Genomic DNA, 22,591 nt, shown 5'->3' on the forward strand with positions numbered 1-22,591 from the left:
ATGCTGTGATTTTTACACCCTCATATTAAAGCTTGAGAAATGGTAAGAATCATATATTAACAGAGACTTGAAAGTATTTTCCCTGTCAATCTACACCAGATGAATATATGAAGTCACAGGCATAATATTGATCCTATTTTAATGTTTGATTTTACAAAGAATCCATCCTAGGCTGGATCTAGAGACTTATAATTTAAAAAAATCAAGTTGTCTAGGACTGTGAAATACTCCTTCTACTTTTATCCATTTCTTAAGCTATACTATACATGAAACAAATAATTTAGTCACTGCTACTTCAATCCTGTTCATACTGACACAGACTTTAAGTATTTTCAGAATGTTTTATAAACTTATATTAAAATGATGATTCCTATATTAAGACGCCCAAGAATATGACAGAAACCTGAATATTTGGACTCTATTCAGTGTGCCCATTCCTTGAAGCCAAATTTTCTAGAGGTGGGGCTGTATCACCATAACAGCTAATCGTATGTTTTAGTTCTTCATTACTAATAGTGCTTCTCACAAACTTATTTTTAAGTTGCCCAAGCAAAACATTAATCTTTAGCATTGCATCATGGTCTTTATTTTAGAAGCCATTCTTAAAAAAGAAGCAATCCTAATTCTTTTAGAAGAATTCCTTAAAAACTAATAAGACAATTGTTTCACTGCCATGACAAAAATATGTTTCTAATTATCTTTTCCCAGAAGCTTTCCAGCAAACACAGCCATTATTATTCATAATTCTCAATGATCAATTAAATATTAGCCAAGCACTTTATTACTAAGATTACAGGCAAAGAGGCATGGAGAATGTTATCTGTGGTTTATCCACCAAGAATCCTAATGGAATACCTACTGCAACCACAAAACCATGCTGAATACTACAGAGACAAACAGACTTCCCTCTCTGAAAGCCTTGCTGACTTGCTCTGCAAGAATGAAGAGCTGAGTCAATTCTCTGAGAAACCAGTGGGGAAAGAGCAGCTCCTTGAGGAAGGCATCCTCCCTGGAGTGAGGCGGAGGCGTTTCCAGGAGAGGGAGCACTGCCTGTTCCCTTCCTCCCGACACGGAGAAGACTGTGCCTTGGCGAGCGCACTTCCATTCTCTCCAATTCGCTGAAGTCATAGCATGTCTCTGGACGCAGCTCTTCCAGCTCCCATTCATAAAACTGTTGCTAAATCTCCCAAGGCTGTTGTGATAGTTCGGATCTCTTCCACAATGTCAAAAGACTTCCACCAATTCCTAACTGCCTGCTGAACTTTACCCCGTGTTTGCTCCACCATATCCTTAAGGGGACATGAGTTGCTGCAAAACTTACAGTGTGATCCAGCATGATCCTCGCCTTTGTTTCTTTGGAGCAGGTCCAGCACTGTCATAGTAGACATTTTTCAGCCATCAACATTTCACACTTTTTTGCCAGAACGAAATGTAGATGGCAGGAGAGGCCACAGCAGAGTAAACAGCCCACTTAACAATACTGCCTAACACACTCTACCCAGGATTACCCAGCAGGACCCTCATGGGCTGACTGTATGTGCGAGACATTGGGCTGCTGCTCCTCGGGTGACACACTGTTGTCACTGGCTAACAGCATATGTGAATGGGAAATATATAAATATTTTATATTTTATATATATATATATATATATAAACTGTGAATGCTAATGGAGTACATAGAGGTTCTATGTGCATAGTAAGTGCCATACCTCTCAGTACCTGAAGTGCTAATCACCTATTAAATCTTTTGATAGGAAAACATGGCTGAAGACCCTCACAAAGGAGGTTTATTCAGCTCACTTTTACCTAATTTGATTCAGATTCACCATATAAATGTTCCGTTTGTCTATGTATAAATACTAGCTGACTTTGTCTCCACTGATATAGTCAAGGCTGCACCACCAGTTGAGCAGGAGAGCTAGTAAAAGTTTTGGGTACTCCTTTAGCTCATACTCATATATCGCCTTTGCCAGAATGCCCATAAAATTAAGGTCTCATTGTAAACACTTCCCTACAGATGCCTGGACACCTTCATTCACAGAGAGGCTATCTTCATTTGTTTCAAGTGATTTTCTGTACTTCAAATGAAAGAAACAATGGTTGGTTTTGGTCCAATTAGCATTCCTAATTAGCACTCTGATATCTTTGGGGGGAATTACCTCTTCCCCCATGTGTAGTTTTGATGGGATGACACTCACTTCCCATACAGAAGCTGAGGGACTAGATCCTTTTCCCTCTCATCACGGTAATAAAGCCACCGGCATATCTGCAATAAGGCCTCAGCCAATTGGATGCTTCCTCTCAAGACTTGGAATATTGAGTGACCCAAGGGTGGCAGCTTTGCCTTATCCAGACTGTTCCAGCTATGGTATTATTCCCATACTACAGGCTTCCTCACTCTGGAGCTTGGTTACTGCCCTCCCCAAGCCTGCTTCTCCAGGCTCCCGGTCAATCTGTGAACACCACATAGCACCAAAAAACTCCTTTTTACTTGGATCATCCAGAATCTCTGTCTGTTGCTTACACCACAGCATTCTGACTACCCACCAACACGATTGTGGAACACATACTGCTAACTCCACAAACATCTCTTTGGCCTGCAGGAGATGGCTCAGTATGCTACTAATGCTTAGGGCTATGTGTTTTCATTAAATATGCAGATAAATGACCAGGCTTGTTCCACTGGCGCTCCTTATGGACTTAAACAACGGCCAGTGTTCTGTTGTGAATCACTTGAATATTTTTCAATCCACTTGACTATTCTGGGCTTTACTTGTCAGTTAAAAAACTAAACGCAAAGCCTTCACTTTTCTTAGCCAGCTTAAACCCTGTTGGTCCAGGTGAGGCAGTACTATTCCGTTTGCATCACATCTCAGCACGCCTGCTTAAAAGCCTATAGCGGCATGTGATTCCCCTTTGCTTCCCAGAACTATGTGATAAGAAGCTTCCCATTTTGCCTGTCCTTCAGATCATCTATGGGAATAAAAATGCTCCTGGATGTGCTTATCAGAAAAGAGTAAAAGATAATCAAGGACCAGGAATGCCTAGATGAGGCACCTGTGACCGGGAGAAAAGAAAGTCATCTACCCAGAGGGCAAAGCAGGAAGTCACATGTGAGAGGTGGGCAGGGAGAGTGGGAGGCGTGCAGCCAGGGGCCCTCAGAGCGGGCACAGTGAGTGCCCCAGCGGCCACTTTTATGAGGTTTGTACTCTGAAAAACTCTCACACTTTTAGCTAAATAGATGTGTGTATTCCACACAAGCAGCCTGAGGGAGGGGCTTGTGCTGACACGTGCTGAGAAGGAAACATGTAGAAGAGCAAACTGAGGGGTCCTCTGGAACCCCGTGATACAGGCATCTCTTTACCCCAAGGCTATGTGTCTCATGACAGCAGCAAAAAAAACAAAAACCCAAAACCAGACTGCCCGCGTTGGCATTTTGCCAAGCCTTGTTTATCAGTCAGTCTCTTAAACCAGCCTCCCTGCTGCTTTCCAACATTTGAGAAATCCGGCTTCCACAGGGAGCAGCTCAGAGGCACAGTGTTCCCAGAGACAGAGTGGTGATTTGGGATTTCTATCTAGATCAACCCAGCCCCAAAGACCCAAGGCATACTGCAGGCACAAAAAGAAAAACTCAGAACTGAACACCCATTTGAGTCTCAAAGAATGATCACTTCGAGTGCAGAGAAGTGGTTGGAAGGTTGAAGACGAGAGAAAGAGCTAACAGATGAGCCGAAAATACAGATCTAGGGTGTGCAAGTGTGTGAGCAAATTTCCCAGTTGGCTGGGGGACAGAAGAAAGAAGGAAAGGGGGCTGCTGCTTCCCAGTGACTTGACTTCATTACTTCTTTTTTTCTAATTGCATTTGTTATTGAGATAAAATTTACTATTTTAAAGTGTATAATTCAGGACTTCCCTGGTGGCACAGTGGTTAAGAATCCGCCTGCCAATGCAGGGGACACGGGTTCGAGCCCTGGTCCAGGAAGATCCCACATGCTGCAGAGCAACTAAGCCCGTGTGCCACAACTACTGAGCCTGCGCTCTAGAGCCCACGAGCCACAACTACTGAGCCCACGTGCCACAACTACTGAGCCCATGTGCCACAACTGCTGAAGCCCACATGCCACAACTACTGAGCCCATGCACCACAACTACTGAGCCTGCACTCTAGAGCTCACGAGCCACAACTATTGAGCCCACGTGCCACAACTAAGTGAAGCCCACACACCTAGAGCCCATGCTCTGCAACAAGACAAGCCACAGCAATGAGAAGCCCATGCACCGCAACAAGGGTGGCCCCCGCTCGCCGCAACTAGAGAAAGTCTGTGAGCAGCAACGAAGACCCAACACAGCCAAAAATAAATAAATTAAAAAAAATAAATTTATAAAAAATGAAAAAATAAAGTGTATAATTCAGTGTATTTTAGTATATTCACAGTGCTGAGTAACCATCACCACTATCTAATTCCAAAACATTTCGATCACCCAAAAAAGAAATCCCATACCCATTAGCAGTCACTCCCCATTCTTCCAACCCCCCAACCCACTCACTGCAATCACAAATCTATTTTCAGTCTCTATGGGTTTGCCTATTCTGGATATTTCATCTGAGTGGAATCACATAATATATGGCCTTTTGTTTCTGGCTTCTTCCACTCAGCATAATGTTTCCAAGGTTCATCCATGTTATACCATGTATCAGTACTTATTCCCTTTTGTGCTGAATAATATTCCAGCTTATGGACATACCACATTTGTTGATCCATTCATCAGTTGATGAACATTTGGATTGTTTCCACTTTTTGGCTGTTATGAATAGTACTGCTGTCAACATTTGTGTGTATATTTTCAGTTCTCTTGGGTGTATACCTCAAAGTAGAATTGCCGGGCCACAGACTTCATTACTTCTTGAGATTCTTGTTGACAGTGCAGGACTATGGGACAAAATGACCACAATGTTGTCCCTGCTGCCATGCTCCTGGATATGAAGCTCTAAGCACAGAGGGTAACCTGTGATGGTTTGATGTGAGCCTGCAGGCATGTGGTTGAGACTACAGTCTCCCTGGAAAGAGGAAGTAGAAGATGATGTGGCAAAGGAAGCCAGGCCAGAGTCAGAGGGCCCTTGCAAGGAGTCCCCACTTCCTCCTGTTGTGAGCTCAGCTCCTCCCCTGAACCGGTGGTCCCATCCACATCCCATCCACCACTGCTCTTCCCAGAAACACCAAAACATGGGTCAGGTAGTCAAGTGCATAGGTGCGAAGAGTTGGTAAGATTTTTTAAAGTACTACTCTGATGTCTTAGTTCAGGCTGCTGTAACAAAATACCATAGACTGAGTGGCTTATAAACAACAGAAATTTATTTCTCACAGTTCTAGAGGCTGGAAGTCCAAGGTCAGGGTGCCAGCATGGTTCGGTTCTGGTGAGAGATCTCTTGCTGATTATGGACTGCCATTTTCTCTTTGTGTCCTCACATGGCATGAGGGGTGAGGGAGCTCTCTGGGGCCTCTTTTATAAGGGCATCAATCCTATTTATGAGGGCTCCATTCTTATGATCTAATCACCTTCCAAAGGCCCACCTCCAAATACCATCACGTTGAGGATTAGGTTTCAGCAAATGAATCTTGGAGGGACACAAACAGTTCATACCATCTAGAAACTTTACTGATTTATTTTTAAGTCTTTTGTCCCTTTATCATTGTGTTCTATGGTGAGAGTCAGAGAACAACTAGGCTGGACACCCTAACTCTTTCTTGTCCCATCTCATGCCCAGATTTTCCTTCTGAGACAAGAGGGATTTAATGATGCTAAATCTGCTGAATCCACACCTTCTGGAAGAAAGCACACTCTGACATTTCTGAACTATTAGGATGTTCTGTGCCTTTCTCTTTATTCCCTCTCTCAACTGCTACTCTGGCCAAACAGCCAGAAGAGAAGGCACACCTTTCTCCCAATCTACGTTTGTCTTTCTCTGACCTCTCAGGCTATTTTATGTTCCTCTCATCCAATAAACCCTGTAGGTACTGTTGCAATAGTTCAGATGGATTCTCATCCTAAAAGTGTAGATTCTCAGGAAAGCCACAGGATGATGATGAGGGCTGCTTTTCTGTTGTGGTGGTGGTGGTGATGGTAGAAGAGGTTGAAATGTTGTTTCTAGAGTTAATTAAAATGAAAAAAGGAGAGTCGTCCAAATACTGGGTATTAGAGAGCTTTCTGGAAGGAAATGTCTTAACACCTTGAACCTGTGCAGACCTAGCCTAGGTGGCTCATGATGCTGGCAGGTGAGAAGGCCCTACGTCTACTTGTGGGAGGACCATTTCAACCACTGGTTTTCAGTGCCTGACTTTATGGGGTGGGTGCTCTGCTAAGAGAAGGGGATACGAAAATGAATAAGATGCGGTTCTTGTCCTCATGGAATGTATAATATTAATAGAAATATGTGAGGGAATGTGATGTGTTGGGCAAGAGAAAAGTTGCAGGTTATGAGGGAAAAGGAGGGATGGCAACCAGCAAGGGCAAAGAGCACTTTGCTTCCATGAGTGCTCTGAGGCTTGAAGGTCAGCAAACCATTGTGTGGATATTCCTCCTGCCTAGACCATTGCAGTGGGACCGGGGGGAGAGGAGAGGAGTTCTATGGATCTAATGAGTCTACTTGGGCCTTTCTTTGTGGCCTTAAACTCAACAAAGTCACCTTTCTAGACACTACTGAGACCACAAACCCTAGATAATCCTGGTGGTAGAATTATTTGCTTAAAAAGCAAAAAGATGTTAGTGGCTTTCTTCAGAAATGTGTATATTTTGTAATTAATTAAATCAAGTTAGTCACTACAGTCTATGGTAGGTACAGAACCCTCAAATTCTAAGGGCACTGACAACCCAAATATTTATACTAATACATTTAAGCAAAAGGGTGCTGGAGTTGGGAGCAGCAGAACCAGCTATAAAAGGCTGCTCCCTCAAAGCCCTGTAGCAGGATGAGCACAGGGAAGGGCTGGAAGGGGCCACCACCATAATATACTGAAGCCTGGAGGGCTTTCTCCCACTGGCTTTTGGGATTTCAGCAAATTTTTCAGATCCTTGTCAAGTGCTCTGAAGAATTTCAATCACAAAGCTGTGACTGGAGCCAGCTTTGGTGAGGTCAGCTGTTAGTCTGGGAGATACTGTGATAATGATTGGCTATTGGGAACTGGCACTTTCTGAAGGACACGTCACTTCATCAGTCATTGTGTCTTTGAATAATGTTTTGTGTCCTTCAGGGCCTTTCATCTGAAACTACCTTGTAAACATGGAAGTCTTGCCCCTGCTGTGAGGTAAGCATCCTTCTTTGAGGAAACTGAAGGAATGCTCCCAGAGTCTGAGGGTGAGGTTCACAAGCAGGACTGGAATTCATCTCCTGTCATGGACTCATGAAACAATGCTCACTGGCTTCACCCCATCGTCTTCCCCTTGGAAGGCAGGGAAGGCAAAGCAGCACAACAGGAGGCTGTCAATGCTTAAACTGTTAACTAGCGTTTTTCCAAAATGTGTTTCTGGTTAGTTTAAAGAAGGATAAACAAGATTTAATAGCTGGCAATGAATCACATTTTTTTTCTCCCTAAATGCTATTTGGATCCTCTCAAACGCCTGTCATTCTACTTTTGTACAAATAAATAAATCTCCTTTTCTTTTGTGCATTTTTCTCTGTCCTGAATTTCCTAAAATACAATTTGTTTGACGGATGAGTTAAGCAGTTCTGAGATTTGTTTTTGGCTCTGTAGGCAACTGGGTTGTTTTCTCATCATAATTCAGTGGGACAAGGTTATCACCCCACAAACACTAACACCTCATTTAGAACCAGAAGCACTCCCCCACCAGAAGAAAGCAATTGCTAATGTTCTGATATAAGTTTCAGTTGTTACATGTGAAGTTTCCTTGTATTAACATCTCTGCCCTGCCCCTTCCCTTTCCTCTTGTTTTAGTTATGCTGGGTGTACTTTGTGTATACAGTCATTTTGAAGTGGAATTACAGACAGAAAGTCAACTTGAGAGGAAGCACAGAGGTGGGCCCCTCATCTGCTTAGGCTTGAGACTCTAGAACCAAGAACCTGACAAATAGGGACAAACCTCACTGTAATCTGAAAGCAAAGTGAACACAGAGAGTATTTTTTTCTCCTGCCACGTAAGCATGGATTTGTTTTAAGACAAAGACCTGTGAAACAGTTGAACTGAAATTAAACCTATGTATTTTCTAAAGTAAGCGTACTGAAATGTTTTCCAAATAGACTCTGAATCAAGCTGACATTTCATTTGGTTTCAAGTCCTTGGTTAAACAGAGAGGTGCCTTTTAAATAATTGCCCATTATAATAAAAGATAAGCCAAGTCAATAAAAATATGTTGTAGGTCTTATTTTCAAGTTCTCCTTACTAACACAGAGCCTCTGTGAGCCTGTTTCAAATGCTCTATCAGTGCTTCTCATAATCAGAAATACTGTTGCCCCAGGAAAGGCAGGAAGTTCCAAGAAGAGGGCAAACCCAGAACCCAGAAGTGGGCTTGTGTTTCCACCAGTTCTCAGCTGGGTGGTTGGGAGTGAAGAGGGAGTAGTCCTGCCATCCCATCTCTCCCCATTCCAACCATACAAGTTCAAGCACAAAGCCTTGAAGCAACACAGCCAAGTCTGAAGATTATTTCCCCCAAGGTTTTCAGAAGGTTTATTTCTACAGCAGTACTGTTTAAATGTGCCTTTCGGTACTTAGCGTATTGAATTGCAATAATCTGTTTACAAGCCTATAGTTATCTCAAGAGTAAAGAGTGTACCGTCTTTGAATTTCCCAGTATCTAGCACAGAGCATATTAGATAACCTTTAAAGGATTAAATGAGTGATGCATGAATGAAAGGATACCAAATGGCATTGATTAATAATCAATTTCCTTTCCCAACATTCATTTATCAGCCATGTGTAATAAAACATATAGTTTTTTTTAAAAAAGTAACATTAAGAGTATGATTTTCATTAAGTTTCATGAAATTTTGAAAACAGCTTATGGGGTTTCATCATTATGTCCACTGAGTCCTGGCATCCAAGAAAACTGAGCTGGGAACTAACTACTGGCACAGGCCAGTAGTTCTCAGCCTTGAGTGTGCATTAGAATCACCTCAAGGGCTTCTGTTAACACATTGCTGGGCCCACTTCCAGAGGTTCTACCCAGTAGGTTTGGGATAATGCTGATGCTACTGGTCCATGGACCACACTTTGAGAAACACTGGTTTAAGAGAATGAGTAGAGTGGTGGATGATTTCTTGTGCTGACTAAACTGCATGACCTTCAATAGACCATTCCCCCATCTCATAGTGGCCCACGGAGACGGAGAGAGACAATGACACCTTATATCCACAGAGTATTTCAAAACACAAACCCTGTACCACTTACATGAGCACACCTTTCTCAACCTTACTCACAGGGATGTAAGCTACAAGTGAGAAAGGAAGTAAATACAGTAGTGCTTTGGAAAATCAGAAGTATTGTTTTATCATCACAAAGATCCAAACTTTATCTTGGGCTTTTCCCACTAGGGCCTTCCTGGGTTGGACCTCTTAGCATAGAAATACTGATGTTAATTTAAGGAAACAAACCCACTAGGTTAGGAAACATGAAAAATAGCTGAAAAGTTTTATGTGTTGGGGTTTGCATGCTGGAGGAATCCATGATTTTCTGGGCATTCTACTGAGCTGATACAGAAGGACTGGCGTCTGTTCAGTATCTGTGCGTTATGTCTCTACCCACCGATGCCACAAGCACCAGGGTTGTTTCCTGACGATCTGTGCACTCACGTGGCCTAGCTGCTGGCAGTCCTGACTCCAACATTAATCAACTTGACGTCTGGAACCAACCTGAGGCAACCCATCTGATTGCCACAGATGCCTTTACTTTTCAGCTGTCAGCAAGGAGATTATTCAGTTTAGGGTGCCAGGTCTACACCACACAGTCTGCATGGAGGGTTGAGTGGTGTGTTAGAAAGTAAGCTGAATAATCTGGGAGTGTGGGTGAGACAAAAATTTCCCTCAGTAATCTGTCAACTCGAGCCTACCCCAGGAAGGCATTTTGCCTGCAGCAGCAAAATTACTGTGGTTGGGTAGAGCTGACTAGATTATGTTCTACATATCCTTGGAGTGCATATTTTGCCCATTTTTGCAAATTACAACATCCTTGAGCTAATTATATAGCAGCGGCAGCAGCTACTTTCAAAACCCTTTAGCACCCATTGGTCAGCTACAGCTAGGACTGCATTCTTTAGTGGCACTGGGGAAGATATCAAAACCTCTCCTTAGGTGAGTTCCAAAGAAGCCTCGGCACTGCTTGGTGACTAGTAACCTACTCATTGTCATCATTACGACAGTAGTATGGGACTGGGCTGGTGGGCACAGTGTCAATTACACCCCTTTTCTATTTTAGCATTTCATGAACTCTAATACGGAAAATGAGGCCCAGGACATTGTCCAGAAGGGCAGCTTGCTGGAAATTGCTCTGTGATATGTTAGGATGATGCAGGCAATAAGAAATCAAACTTTACCGGGCTTCCCTGGTGGCACAGTGGTTGAGAGTCCGCCTGCCGATGCAGGGGGCACGGATTCGTGCCCAGGTCTGGGAAGATCCCACATGCTGCGGAGCGGCTGGGCCCGTGAGCCGTGGCCGCTGAGCCTGCGCGCCCGGAGCCTGTGCTCCACAACGGCAGAGGCCACAACAGTGAGAGGCCCGAGTACCACAAAAAAAAAAAAAAAAAAAAGAAATCAAACTTTACCTCAGGGAGGAAAAAGAAATATGTAGATAACATTGTAAATCAGTCGGGAGTCAAACATCTACCTGGATTGTCACCCACCATTTCATGGCATTGATTTCTCAGAGCCTAAAACCATAAAGAACCTAAACCAGGGCAGAAGGGCAGCCTGGCCTCCCATGTTCACTGATTTAATTTTCCCCTCAGAACACATGCAGCCCCATAATTAGAACGTTTACCAACCATAAATACAGTTTAAACTCTGTACATGTGTGCCTACATGTGTGGAGAAACTTTAGGCTGAGATACGGTTTCAATAAAAACTGTCCTTCTGCGCTGATTAGAATGTGTAAAGAGGAAATATGTTTATACCACAATCTACTCAAAACTTGTGTTGGCAGCAACACTCTCGGCTAATAAATGTCAATAGCAAAGCTACATGGAGGGTCTGAAATAAACTACTCACAATCTGGAGATTCAGAGCTCAGTCTAAAATGGCATGTCCAACTCGTTCTGCCATGTCCACCGTGAAGGAATGCCGTAAGCCCAGGGCCTATGAAGCTCAGACTGCTAACAAAGGGGATGTGCTCAGTGATGTTCCTCTGTCTGTCGAGTTCAAGTCCACCTGCAAACAGAAAGGAGGTTTTAGAGGAAACTGCAGAGTCCTGCAAAGTTTTGGTAAGGCGTTAGTATTTATTCTCTGTCTTTTCAAATAATGGCGGTATCATTCTGGATCTATAGTAGCATGAAGAATGAGATAATTGGATTAATTAGAAATCAACAGGGCATTTAAATTTTTTTATGCTCCATTTTTCATTTCTTGTTGATTTCATAAAAACCAGAAACCAAGCACTGTCCATTGAGTCCATCCGCCCATATATTCATCCCGACCAATAGCAGCCCTGGTCTGATTAATGCAAGATCCCCTGAGGGTCTATGGAACTCAGAAGAACCCTTGGTCACACTCAAGAACTAGTAGGAAGAGGAAAAACACAAGTAGAAGAGCTGAAGGTGGTGAAAAATCACAAGTGAAAAATAGAGAGTCTATCCAAAGGTAGAGTGAGGGTGTGGTATGGGGTAGCCTGCTGGGAGGGGTGGCTGTGTCTCTTCCAAGAGGATTATTAAAGAGCCATCTTAGGATGACATTGGTATGTCCAGGGGTATTGGTGAGAGCCATAGAAAAAATCTCCAGGTGATACAGAGTCTTCTCCTTCAGGTTGGCTGTAGGATAATCTACATTTATTGAGTTGGAGGGAAAGGTGAGGGGGCAGCATGCCTGTAAAATCAATAGTAAAAAACAACAACAATAATAATATCAGCAAATACGTGCTACCTGCCAGACGCTGCTTATTAACACTTAACACATTTATTAACTCATTTAACCATAACCACCACCACCCTAGGAAGTAGGTATTATTATCACCCCCATTTTACAGATGAAGAAACTGAGGCACAGAGGTGCAGACACTTCCCAAAGTCATCTAGTCAGTAAGGGGTGAAGGCAGACTCAGGCAGCTCCCTCAGAGTCTGGTGCATTAGCTTGAGTCTCTACTGCCTCTCGAAAGAACCAGGACCCAGCATACTGAGCACTGTTCTAAGCCCTTTGCTTGTACTCACCCATTGAGTCCTCCCTACAATGCTGTAGGCAGGTACTATTATTCTCCTTATTCTGCAGATGTGGGTCTCCGGCACTGAAAGCTAAGTATGCATCACTGGTAAGAAGAGCTCCAGAGCCCTTGCTTGTAACTGTTGCTCCATGCTGCTTCCCCACAGGCTGGCAAAAGTCAACTGAACATACTCGAGTCCCCTCTATCTTTTCTTCTGCCCCATTGCACTTTCTCTCACTCCAGCCTCTGCCAGAACCCGTTACACTCCTGAGTGACTAAGTTTTTATTTACCTGCCCAGTGCTGTCAGAGGCGGTACGACATGGGGCCACCTCCTCGGACCAGCTACTTCTCTGGGTTCTTCAGGCATTCGCTCAGATCCGATTCACAATGGTGACGGCTGTGTGCACCCAACTAAAGACAAAGAGAGAGTCCAGATGATTTAGACTCAAGGAAAACTCCAGGTAGCAGTACAGTCATGTATAATATAAAGCACTTTCAATATATTACACCAGTGCTTTCACACAGGTTTTTTTCATTTAATTCTCTTACCAACTCTGAGAAGCAGCCATTGTCTCTAATATAAAGAGAAATACTTAAATTCAAGAAAAGCTTTGTGACTTACCCAAGATCACACATCTAGTAAAAATCACAGCTGGGACTCAGAATCCATCTCTATATTATGATGCTGCATCACAAAAGAACAATCTTTCCTTCTGCCCTTTATTAGCCCTAAATAATAACAACAACAGGGGGAAAAAAAAAGGCTCTGCCCTCAGCTCTTGGGACAAGAGTGGTCATCAGCTCTAATGGACCACGTGTCTATTCATCCATGCAGCCCCAGACGTCCACAGAAGGTGGGACAGGCTCTCTGTTGCTTCATTTCTATGACCTCTCTTTTCAAATGAGATCAGTCTCCACACCCCACCCTGCAGTGCATTTCTGGGGAGCTGGAAGCAGAGGGTCTTCCATAAAGGGCCCTCCTCTGTAAAATACCATTCCTCTGTTCTCCTGAGAGCCCTGGTTAGCTGACCTTTCAGGCACGATGAAAGATAGCTCTTTTTGGTTTATTTTCCCCAGATAGTTGGAGGAATGTTGTTCTGGGCTCGTGTTCAGTGGGTTTGTGTTTTTTGTTGCTGTAATGGTGTTTTGCTATAGTGGTATTACCATATTTTGGAAGTTTTCTAAACCATTGCCTCTGCACCCAGGGGTGACTATTAAAATGATGAGGCCATTTTTATAAATCACAAAAATAAATAAATGTATAAAAGTGCAGTTAATAAAATGGGCAAAGCTAACTCGGCTAAAGAAACAACTGAAAGTGTTTTTCAGAATGTAAAGTGAGTCTCATGACCCAAAAGAAGTCTATAGAATTAAAATTCTGTACATTTTAAGGAAAAAAATCAGTATATATGAATAGTGTATATGAATGATAAGATAAATGGTAAATGCTGACTTTTATTTTATATTTTATCTGGGTATCTATAAGATGGAAGAAATATAAATGGAAAAACATAAGCATACGTGCATTAGGAATAACTATGTTATGTCTTATTTACATATAATCGTTTTAATAGAATCAAAACATGCATGATAGTTTTTTGAGTTGCTTTTTTTTTTAAGTGGCTTTTTGTTCTTTCTCATTCAATATCTACAATCTTTACCACATCTGAAGGGTTACCCACATAAGATATCATCGTCAGAACCTGCCAAGAAACATCAGAAATTAGACTTTCTGGATCACATACCAACCTTCCTCCCTCTCCCCATCCACTGCCTCTACCTGCCTCATCCACTGCTCTGCCAGGAGCATGGCCTCCACTAGTTGGGGTTTCACTGACTGTACAGAAACTTATTCGTAGTCTCCCTGGTCATCCCTGAAAACTCGCATAGGTGGTTTCCCAAAGGAGAAGAAACTAATTGCCAAACGCTCTGTGTGCTGGGCAAGATTTCCATGAACATATGAATACATTCATGGAGGAAATAAAAATTAAGTACTTGATAATTTCATCAATGGGAAAAAATTCAACTGTTTACAGGTTGACAAAAGTTTTTAAATGTGTGTTTTGTTTCAGATATTTTAGGGGCAGGCAGGGCTTCTGGCCTTCAGATGGAGAGGGGGAAAACAGGGTGAGTATGGAGGTTCCAGGCAGTATCTCATCTGCAGGGCTCCTCCAGGCTCTTTCAGGCTGCCCATCAGTGGTGCTGACCATGGCCTGGGCCTCAGTCTTCTGGCACAGGTGCTGGGTACATCTGACAGCATAGGCTCATTATGGACGATTACGGATATAAACTTTGGGCAAGATCTGAAGAAAGCAGGTTTCAGACCAATTGGACTTAAACTAGCTATGTTTTAAATGACAGAGGTGATGGGCCATGAGGTCATCCTACCACATCCCACAGTATTAAGGGAGGGGGGCACCTCTTCCCACAGAGCAATACCATGAAGAGGCAAGTGGTCAAAGATCAAGTCTTCTGCCAACTACAGAGCTGATAAGACTCTGATCACCTATAAAACATTCGGTCCTCTGTGTGTGTGGTCTGAAAAATCAAACCAGACAAAGTGAAGGTTTTGGTGGAGGGTGGCAGGGGAGGGAGAGGGTGAGTAGAATCAAAACAGCAACTGTATCTGGATTTGTTTTTAACTCTCCCAAATAAATGCATGTGGAGGAACAGAATCAATTATTTTTCTCAAGCAGAAAGAATTATTTTGCCTTCAAACACCAACCAGGTAGATATGGTCCCCAAAATGACTAGAAATGCAGTGGTGTTCCACTGTGGTTGTTCTTTCTAATCACATACCAAATTCCAAGTACTTTTTGTAAATTACTCACAGGCAATTAAGTCCTTTAGATTCATCCTGTGATGGTGGCAGTTTTGTTGGGCCATGTTTGTCGTAGAGCAGCTGCTGAGATGCTAGCAGGAAAAAAAGCCACATGATTCTTCAGCTTATAATCCAGTTAGTTTATTTTCCTGAGATTACATTTGGGCATCATATCCATGCAAATAGCAAGGCAAGTAGCTCTGGGTCAACAGCCAGAAAATGAAGCTCCCTCACCTCCCCACAGGTAGAGAATGATCAGATAATGTATTTGGCCTTTTCCTCCCCACCTCACCCCTACACATGCAGACACACACCATGAATTCCAGATTTGCCCTTCAGTTGTTTCCCGGGCACGCTGCAAGAGCAGAAGAGGCAGGGGGAAAAAGCACAGAGCTGAGCCAGGCCCCATCTGGTTGCTGGCTTCCCAATCTCCTCATCTAGTTTTCTCTCCAGCATGACCTGAAGACCACTTGGGTGACCCGGAAAAGATTCCTGTGACCTGTGCCGTTCCTCATGCTCTAACTGTGCTGCCATTCTCACTCCGTTCCCTCAGCAATACTGTGTAGGCCCTTCCTACCTCTTTAATGGACATGAATACCCTAAGTTTTCTAAGTCTTTTCTCCCCAAGCAAATGAGAAGCTCCAAAAGGGCAGGGAACACATCTGATCCTTTCCTACCCTTCATTATTGCTAGTACAGTGCTAAGCAAATAGCAGTCTCTCAGAAACAAATTGTGTGAGGAGTCTCTTTGGTGTAAGTTTTGTCAGCTGTAGTAGATGGGTGAGGAGGACAAAAGAAAGCAAACATCAAGGAGGACAATTAGTAAGGCAGAGGCGGCCTCTACTAAAAAACCCTGTTAAACTAAAACCCTGTTTTTACAATGGCCCTGATATGTGAACACTATACTCTGAGATAATTCTGTTGTCTTTCTTTCTACACTTTGTGGCTACGCTGACCATGAATAAAAAGTATAACCTTAACCTTAAAATCATTGCTTTTCAGGACAAAACTTCCAATTTGTCTTCACCGATTGACTAAAACTAGTTTCTATAGCTGGGATGCTTTCATGTTCTCTGTGGATTTGTTTTTGGTAGAAAGTACTGGAAAGGCCACAAAATAAAATGCTCAAGGATCTAAGAAGAGAGATTGCCCCTTATAATTTAGACCTATATTCAAGTTGTTATATAAATTTAAATTCTCATTGCTTTTGGGGGGTAGGGAGAGGTGTGGTCATGAGTTAATGGATTATTTGCCTTTTGAAATTTAAGGGATGAGGTAGGTTGGAATTTTCGCTCTTTTTCCCCCAGAATATTTTGCTTTTTTAAATTACTCATTTCCAGCATAATAATAAGTCATATGAGACATGAATTGAAGGTAGTAGAGGGAACTGAGGGCTGGTCATCATGAGGCGTTGTAAGGGAGCTTTTTCCTTCCAACTTTGGAAAAGATGGACTCTGTGTGGGATGTGGGTTCTGGCCTTAGATCTTTGCTTTCCTGCATTTGCCCAGGAGCAGGCCTCCACCTTACTGGAGTTACCAAAGGTCACTTTAACTGCTAGGACTAACATTTGGGTCTTCCTTTGTAGAGGAGCCCCTTACTGATGTTATGGCCTTCCACAGATAATGTTGACTGTTTCTGGTACTGAGGTTTAAATGATCAACTGAATATTCCTCTCCTTGTACCTTCCTCAAGTTAGCCTTGGTCACATTTTGTACTGTGTGTAAATCATTATGGTTTTTTCCTCTGCCAACTACTCCTCCCCTTGAAAGAGTAAGTTAGCATGGGATACAGAGGAAATGGCTAATTTCTACCAGGACACTGGGACAACAGCCTGAATTAAGGCGGCAGACGTCTGTCAACAGCTTCATTTTCGCATTCTTTTTTCACTCCTCAATCCTTGGGCCAAAGAAGCCCCAGCATCAGACTCACACCCTCACCGGTCACCCCACCCCACCCTGGACGCAGAGTCTGCTCCCCAGAGCAGACCGAGAACAAGCCTGGTGGTGGGAGGTGAGCCTGCCACCAACCCGAGGCTTTTCACCGCCGGCGTGGATTAAGTAACACCCGCAAAATCAGCATTTGCACACATGCCAGGGGCTGATTATGGGCCTCTCAGCCAGGGCAGCCGACGCTACTTCAGAGCAATTTCTCCAATTTCTCCGCCCCAGGAAAGTCGGGGCGCGGTTCCAACGCACACTCCCGGTCTCTGGACGGAGCCGGTTACGCAGCCATCCCGCGGCTGCCCACGGGCCAAAAGAACGAGACCGCCCCCCACCCACACCGCTGCGGGCCGGCGCTTCACGCTGCATTGACGGGCTCCCTTTCCTCGACACAGCCTGAAAAAGGAGACTTGTCCCTCCTGGGAGCACCGAACCGTCTCTTTGCGGCTCGCGAAAGGGCTAGATACCCCTGAGCCGTCTACACCTCCATCCATCCTCAATCTGCGAAACACGAAGGGTCAGAGACCCATCCGTTCCGGGCTTGCACCACTTCCCTGCGGTTTCACGTTGTGTCACTCGGGAAGCTGGGCCCGAAGCTCCGGATCGCGGTTCGGAGAAAAGAGACGCAAACGAGTCTGCGGGACGGAAGGAGGGGGCTGCTGGGGGTCGTTCAGTATCAGCCAACCTAGCCCACCCCACAGCAGACAGAAGGCGTCAGGGCTTTGCGCCCTGCGACCCGATTGCTCCCGGGCTGCCCGGCCACCTTCTCTGACCCATGCGTCTGCGTCTCAGGCCAAAGACCAACAACTGGTTTTCAAATAGCTAGATAAACCCAGGATCTGACTTTCCTTTACAGGACCAAGAGGCTGTGTAAATGTCTCGTGACAGTCGCAATGGAGGGTTATTAGCAGTACAAAGCCTGTACGATTCGTAGCGTTGGTTCAATATTTCGGTGTCGCACTGAAATTGCTGCGCATGTAAACCAATTCCCCCGACAGAAGGGTAAACAGTATCGTTTGAACTGCGAGATGAAAACAGATGGGATATCGCAAACAGTTCCCCAAAATACAACAGACTTCTGGGCCAATTATACGTGGTTAGCTCTGAATGGCAGAGGAAATAGGTTTCTTTGCTGCTAAATGTCACAAAAGTCACCTAAAGGCAGAGGAGCCGCTCTGTTTCTTGCTAAAATTAATCTGTGCTGGAGCACTTGGAAAAAGCATAACAACCCTCCTCCCCCTACCCCTAGGCCATCCCAAGGCCACCCCGTCCCCGCCACCGGATTTCAGGCATTTGTGAAAGAACCGTTTCGCTTGGGGATCCGGGCTCTAGGGCTTCGAAGTCTAAACCCGCCCGTCGAGAAAACTGGAGAAGGGAAAGAAAATTCGGCGAGCGCTTGTCAGCATAGAGGGCCCAAGGAGCACGCGGGGGAAACAGACCCCGAGCGCCGAGGGTGCCTGCGGCCTCCTCTCCCCGCCGGGAGGCGCGCGTGCCTCCTCCCGCACGCACGCCTCGACCCGGCGGAGCGAGAAGACAGAGGACAGCGAGGCTGCCTTCGATGCCGGCCGACTGTCAGGGCTGCACCATGTGCAAAAGAACACGGAGCCCGGCCTCACGGGCGCCCAGGAAAACTCCCAAGAGGCCACAGGACCCGGTCGCGGGGCTGCCGGGCGGAAGCCTGGCTCGGGGCGGGCTCGGGCCGGAAGGAAGCGGCGAGTCCTGCGCTCCAGGCCGGTCAGGCGCCCCCGGGCTGGTGCGGGGCGCGGAGACTCAGGGGAGATGGTGGGCAGGCCGGGCCTGCGCCCGGGGGACTGAATCTCGGAGGCGGGAGGCCTTGGAGACGGCCGGCCCAGCCCGCCTGAGACCCTCCCGGAGAGAGACCGGGTGGGACGCGCCGGCTCGGAGCTCCGCCGGGCGCTGCGCAGGGCCCGGGTCACCGCGCTCCCGGGCTCCGGAAGCCGCGCTGGCGGGGCGGCCGGGCGGGAGGAAGCAGCTTGGGCCGCGCAGCCCCGCGCCCGGGAGCCGCGTGTAGGGTTCAGCCGTGTTTCGGTTGCCCTCTGACCTTACCCTGGGCGCACAAAGGCCTCCCGGGTGCGCCGCCCTGGCCCAGCCTTCCAGTCGCTGCCAAATTAATGAGCCCACGTCAGGTTGGGTTTACAGCTCGGCCGGGAAGCAGCCGAGTGGAAAATGAGCCCGGGCCCGCTCGGAGGTACCCGCACGGGTGCAGAGGCCGCCTGGCGTCCTTACGGCCGGGGACGTCGAGGCCCTCGCAGGGCCGTCCTCAGCTCTCCACACGCCCTCTCCCGCTGGCCCTGAGGGAGCGGACCGCCCGGGGAAACCTGCCGGTCTGGGAAAAGCGGCTCTCCTGCTTTCTTCCAACAACACAAACTCCACAATTAACACCCCAGCATCACAGGCTAGGCGTGCTCGACACGGGTCGTTGGGTTGCGGCTTGGCGACCCTTCTGTGTCTTTGCTGCGCCCCGGGCTGCTGGGCTTTGGCGGCCAAGAAGCCGTTCGCCCTGCGCACGGAAGACCCGGGACTCCGGGCATGCGCCGAGGGGGGCATAGGACCCACCCCTTCCAGCAGCGCGGGTCTGGGAGGCGTTTTTAATCTGCTGCGGGGTGCTCGGTTTTGAAAGCGAGAGATAAAAGTCAAAAACGGATTCGTTTGTTTTGAATAAAGGTCGATCTGCTAGTTCATCCCAAGTCTTGAAGACTGGCTGATGGCTCTGCTCTCTTATTGCCCTTTAAACGCTGTGATGAATTCGGTTCAAGAAACATGATTAAATCTGAAGCTGTTAAAGCTTGAGGTATGGATTTATCTTATTCCTTCAGATTTTTCAAATATATTAAAAGAAAGCACTTTCGCCTAAAAAACACTCAAGTGTCAGAAAAGCCATGTTCTGAAGAAGCCCTCTTTCCCTACAGCTTTGTTTGCTGTTGAGAACCACGCAAACAACAGCGTTGGGAGCAACTGGTGTGACTTAGAATCATGTATCATTCCTGCATCTTCCTCATCTTTGCTTCAAAGAGCACTGCCTTTCAGAAGTGGAGGGCCCTGCCACAGACCCCTTTTCTTCTGGCGACCTAAGTAAGGGTAGCACTAGGTCACCTCTCATGACACCCCACACTTACTCATCAGTGTCCCTTGTCTAGATTCCACACACACCCATCTTGGCATCCTCTGGGCACTAACCCTTGCAGACGTCGCTGCCTTGAGTCCACACCTTCCTCTGAAATCTCAGTGTACTTGGAAAATCAAGTTGCCTTGATGTCAAGCAGTCACTACCTTTAAAAGTGTTCAGTATCTCACAGAGTGCACCAAGTACTTGACATACTATGATTATCTTTTTAGGTAAACTATCTCCTCAACTAAAATTTTAACGTATTAGGAACAATGACCAAGACCAATTGTCTCTGTTGTCCTACAGTGCAGTGCCAGATCAAGAAATGTTACCTATGTTGACTCTACAACTAACTAGAATTAATACAGTCCCCTGTAAAATGCTAATCACTGGAGTGGTGGTGGTGTGTGTTCATTCTAAGTTATGTTAATAGGTTTGTTTTTCTTCTGAACCCCAAATTGAGGTAGTACCATTGAAGAAATTGACATTTTGATTGGAGGAGGAGAAAGGGAGTGGGGAAAAGGAGAAGAAATATGGGAGGGCAGAGGATTTTGAAAAATAATAGGGATGGGTATCAATACAAACAGAGGATACCGAAGGAAACCAGGAGGGCACCAAAGAATTAGGGAGCAAGAACACCTGAAGGTGGGCCAGTGAGAGAGAGAGAGAGAGAGAGAGAGAGAGAGAGAGAGAGAGAGAGGCAGTGGGCCATGCCAAGGACGTTTCACCTACTAAGAGGCAGTATGGTATTATGGTTTAGAGCTCATGTTCACCACTCTCTGGCTGTATGAGCTTCGGTTTCCTCACATGCAAAATGAGGATAGTAATAATACATATATCACAGAGTTATGAGGATTAAATAAAATAACAAGCACTTAATAAACGTTAGCAATGACTGCTGTCAGTTTCACCTGGAGCACTACATCATAATGTCATTATGCCTTTGGCATTCCTGTCTCCTCTATTACAATGTAACTTATGGGTAGATAGTGAAGTGGGATAAAGTGCTTTTTTTCTCGTATATGTGAGAAAGTGAAGAAGAATCACCAGATATTTTAAGGAAAATATTTAACAAAAGACAAAAACCAAATTGGAAAAGTAAGTGGCTGGGAGGAATTAGAGAACTTTTTAAAGAAACACACAAACACGCACACACACACACACACACAAATCTTCCAAATAAAATCCTTGGAGCGATGAGGAAAGGTATTGCATCCATAAAATGTAAAAAGAATGGTCTAAAAAAGATACATTAAGAGAACAATAGACAAATTTTTAAAATTAAAAATATGGTAGCAGAAATAAATTCAGTAAAAAAACGTCAAGATGAAGTTGAAAAAATATTTCAGAAATGAACAAAAAGACATTTGGAAAATAGAGGAGGAAGAAAAGAAAACTAGAAGACCAATACAGGAAATCCTACATTCAAATTAAATTCCAGGAAGAAAGTACAGAGATAATAAAGGGGGAATTTCTTTTTCAAAGAAACAGTACAAGAAAATTTCCTGGAACTTACTAAGATAATTTTTCAGACTAGAAGGGCCAACTGAATGCTGAGCACAAAGACTAACAAAAGACTTATACCAAAAGGCATACTCACAGAATTTCAGAAACTCGTGAAAAAGAGAAACCCCAAAACCCTTCCAGAAAGAAAAACAGGTCCCATACCAAAAATCAGAATGGCATTGAACTTCTCAAAAATAACACTAGAAGTAAAAAGATAATAGAGCTATGCCTTCACGATTCTAAGGAAAAATCATTTCCAGTCCAGAAGTCTACATCCAGATGAACTACTCAAGTGTGCAGACAAAATAAAGACATTTTCAGCCATGCAAAATTCTAAAAATTTTATTTCCCTGTACCCTGAAACAGACACTGCTGACTCACCCAACGGCCATCTCCATCTTTCTTTCATGTTCTTTTTTAAGGCATCACATAGCCATGTGCTTCTGGGAAGCCAAGCCTTTCCCCAGCCCCATGGAGTAGTCTTGATTCATCTAAGCCAGCAAGTTGTAATTCCCTACCCCCTGCAAATGACTGGCTTAGAAATAGGCATGTAACACAACTGAGATCAATTAAATATCAGGAAAAGTCTATAGGGGTATGGGAAGATTTTCTTCACTTCAAAAAGAAGAAAGGGACTTACTCTTTTAGCCAGCCTTTGTATGTAGTTGTGTGAGGACATGATGATCCAAGTTGCAGCAGTTACTCTATGCAGTTATCTTATCAAGGAGGAAATCCAAATATCAAGGATGGCAGAGAAGAAAGATTAAAAAGAACCTGGGTACTTGATGATGTCACTGAGCCATTGCATTCATCAAACCTGAACCTAGGCAATATCCAAACTTC

Source organism: Mesoplodon densirostris, chromosome 3 (assembly GCF_025265405.1).
Source record: "Mesoplodon densirostris isolate mMesDen1 chromosome 3, mMesDen1 primary haplotype, whole genome shotgun sequence".
Taxonomy (NCBI): domain Eukaryota; kingdom Metazoa; phylum Chordata; class Mammalia; order Artiodactyla; family Ziphiidae; genus Mesoplodon; species Mesoplodon densirostris.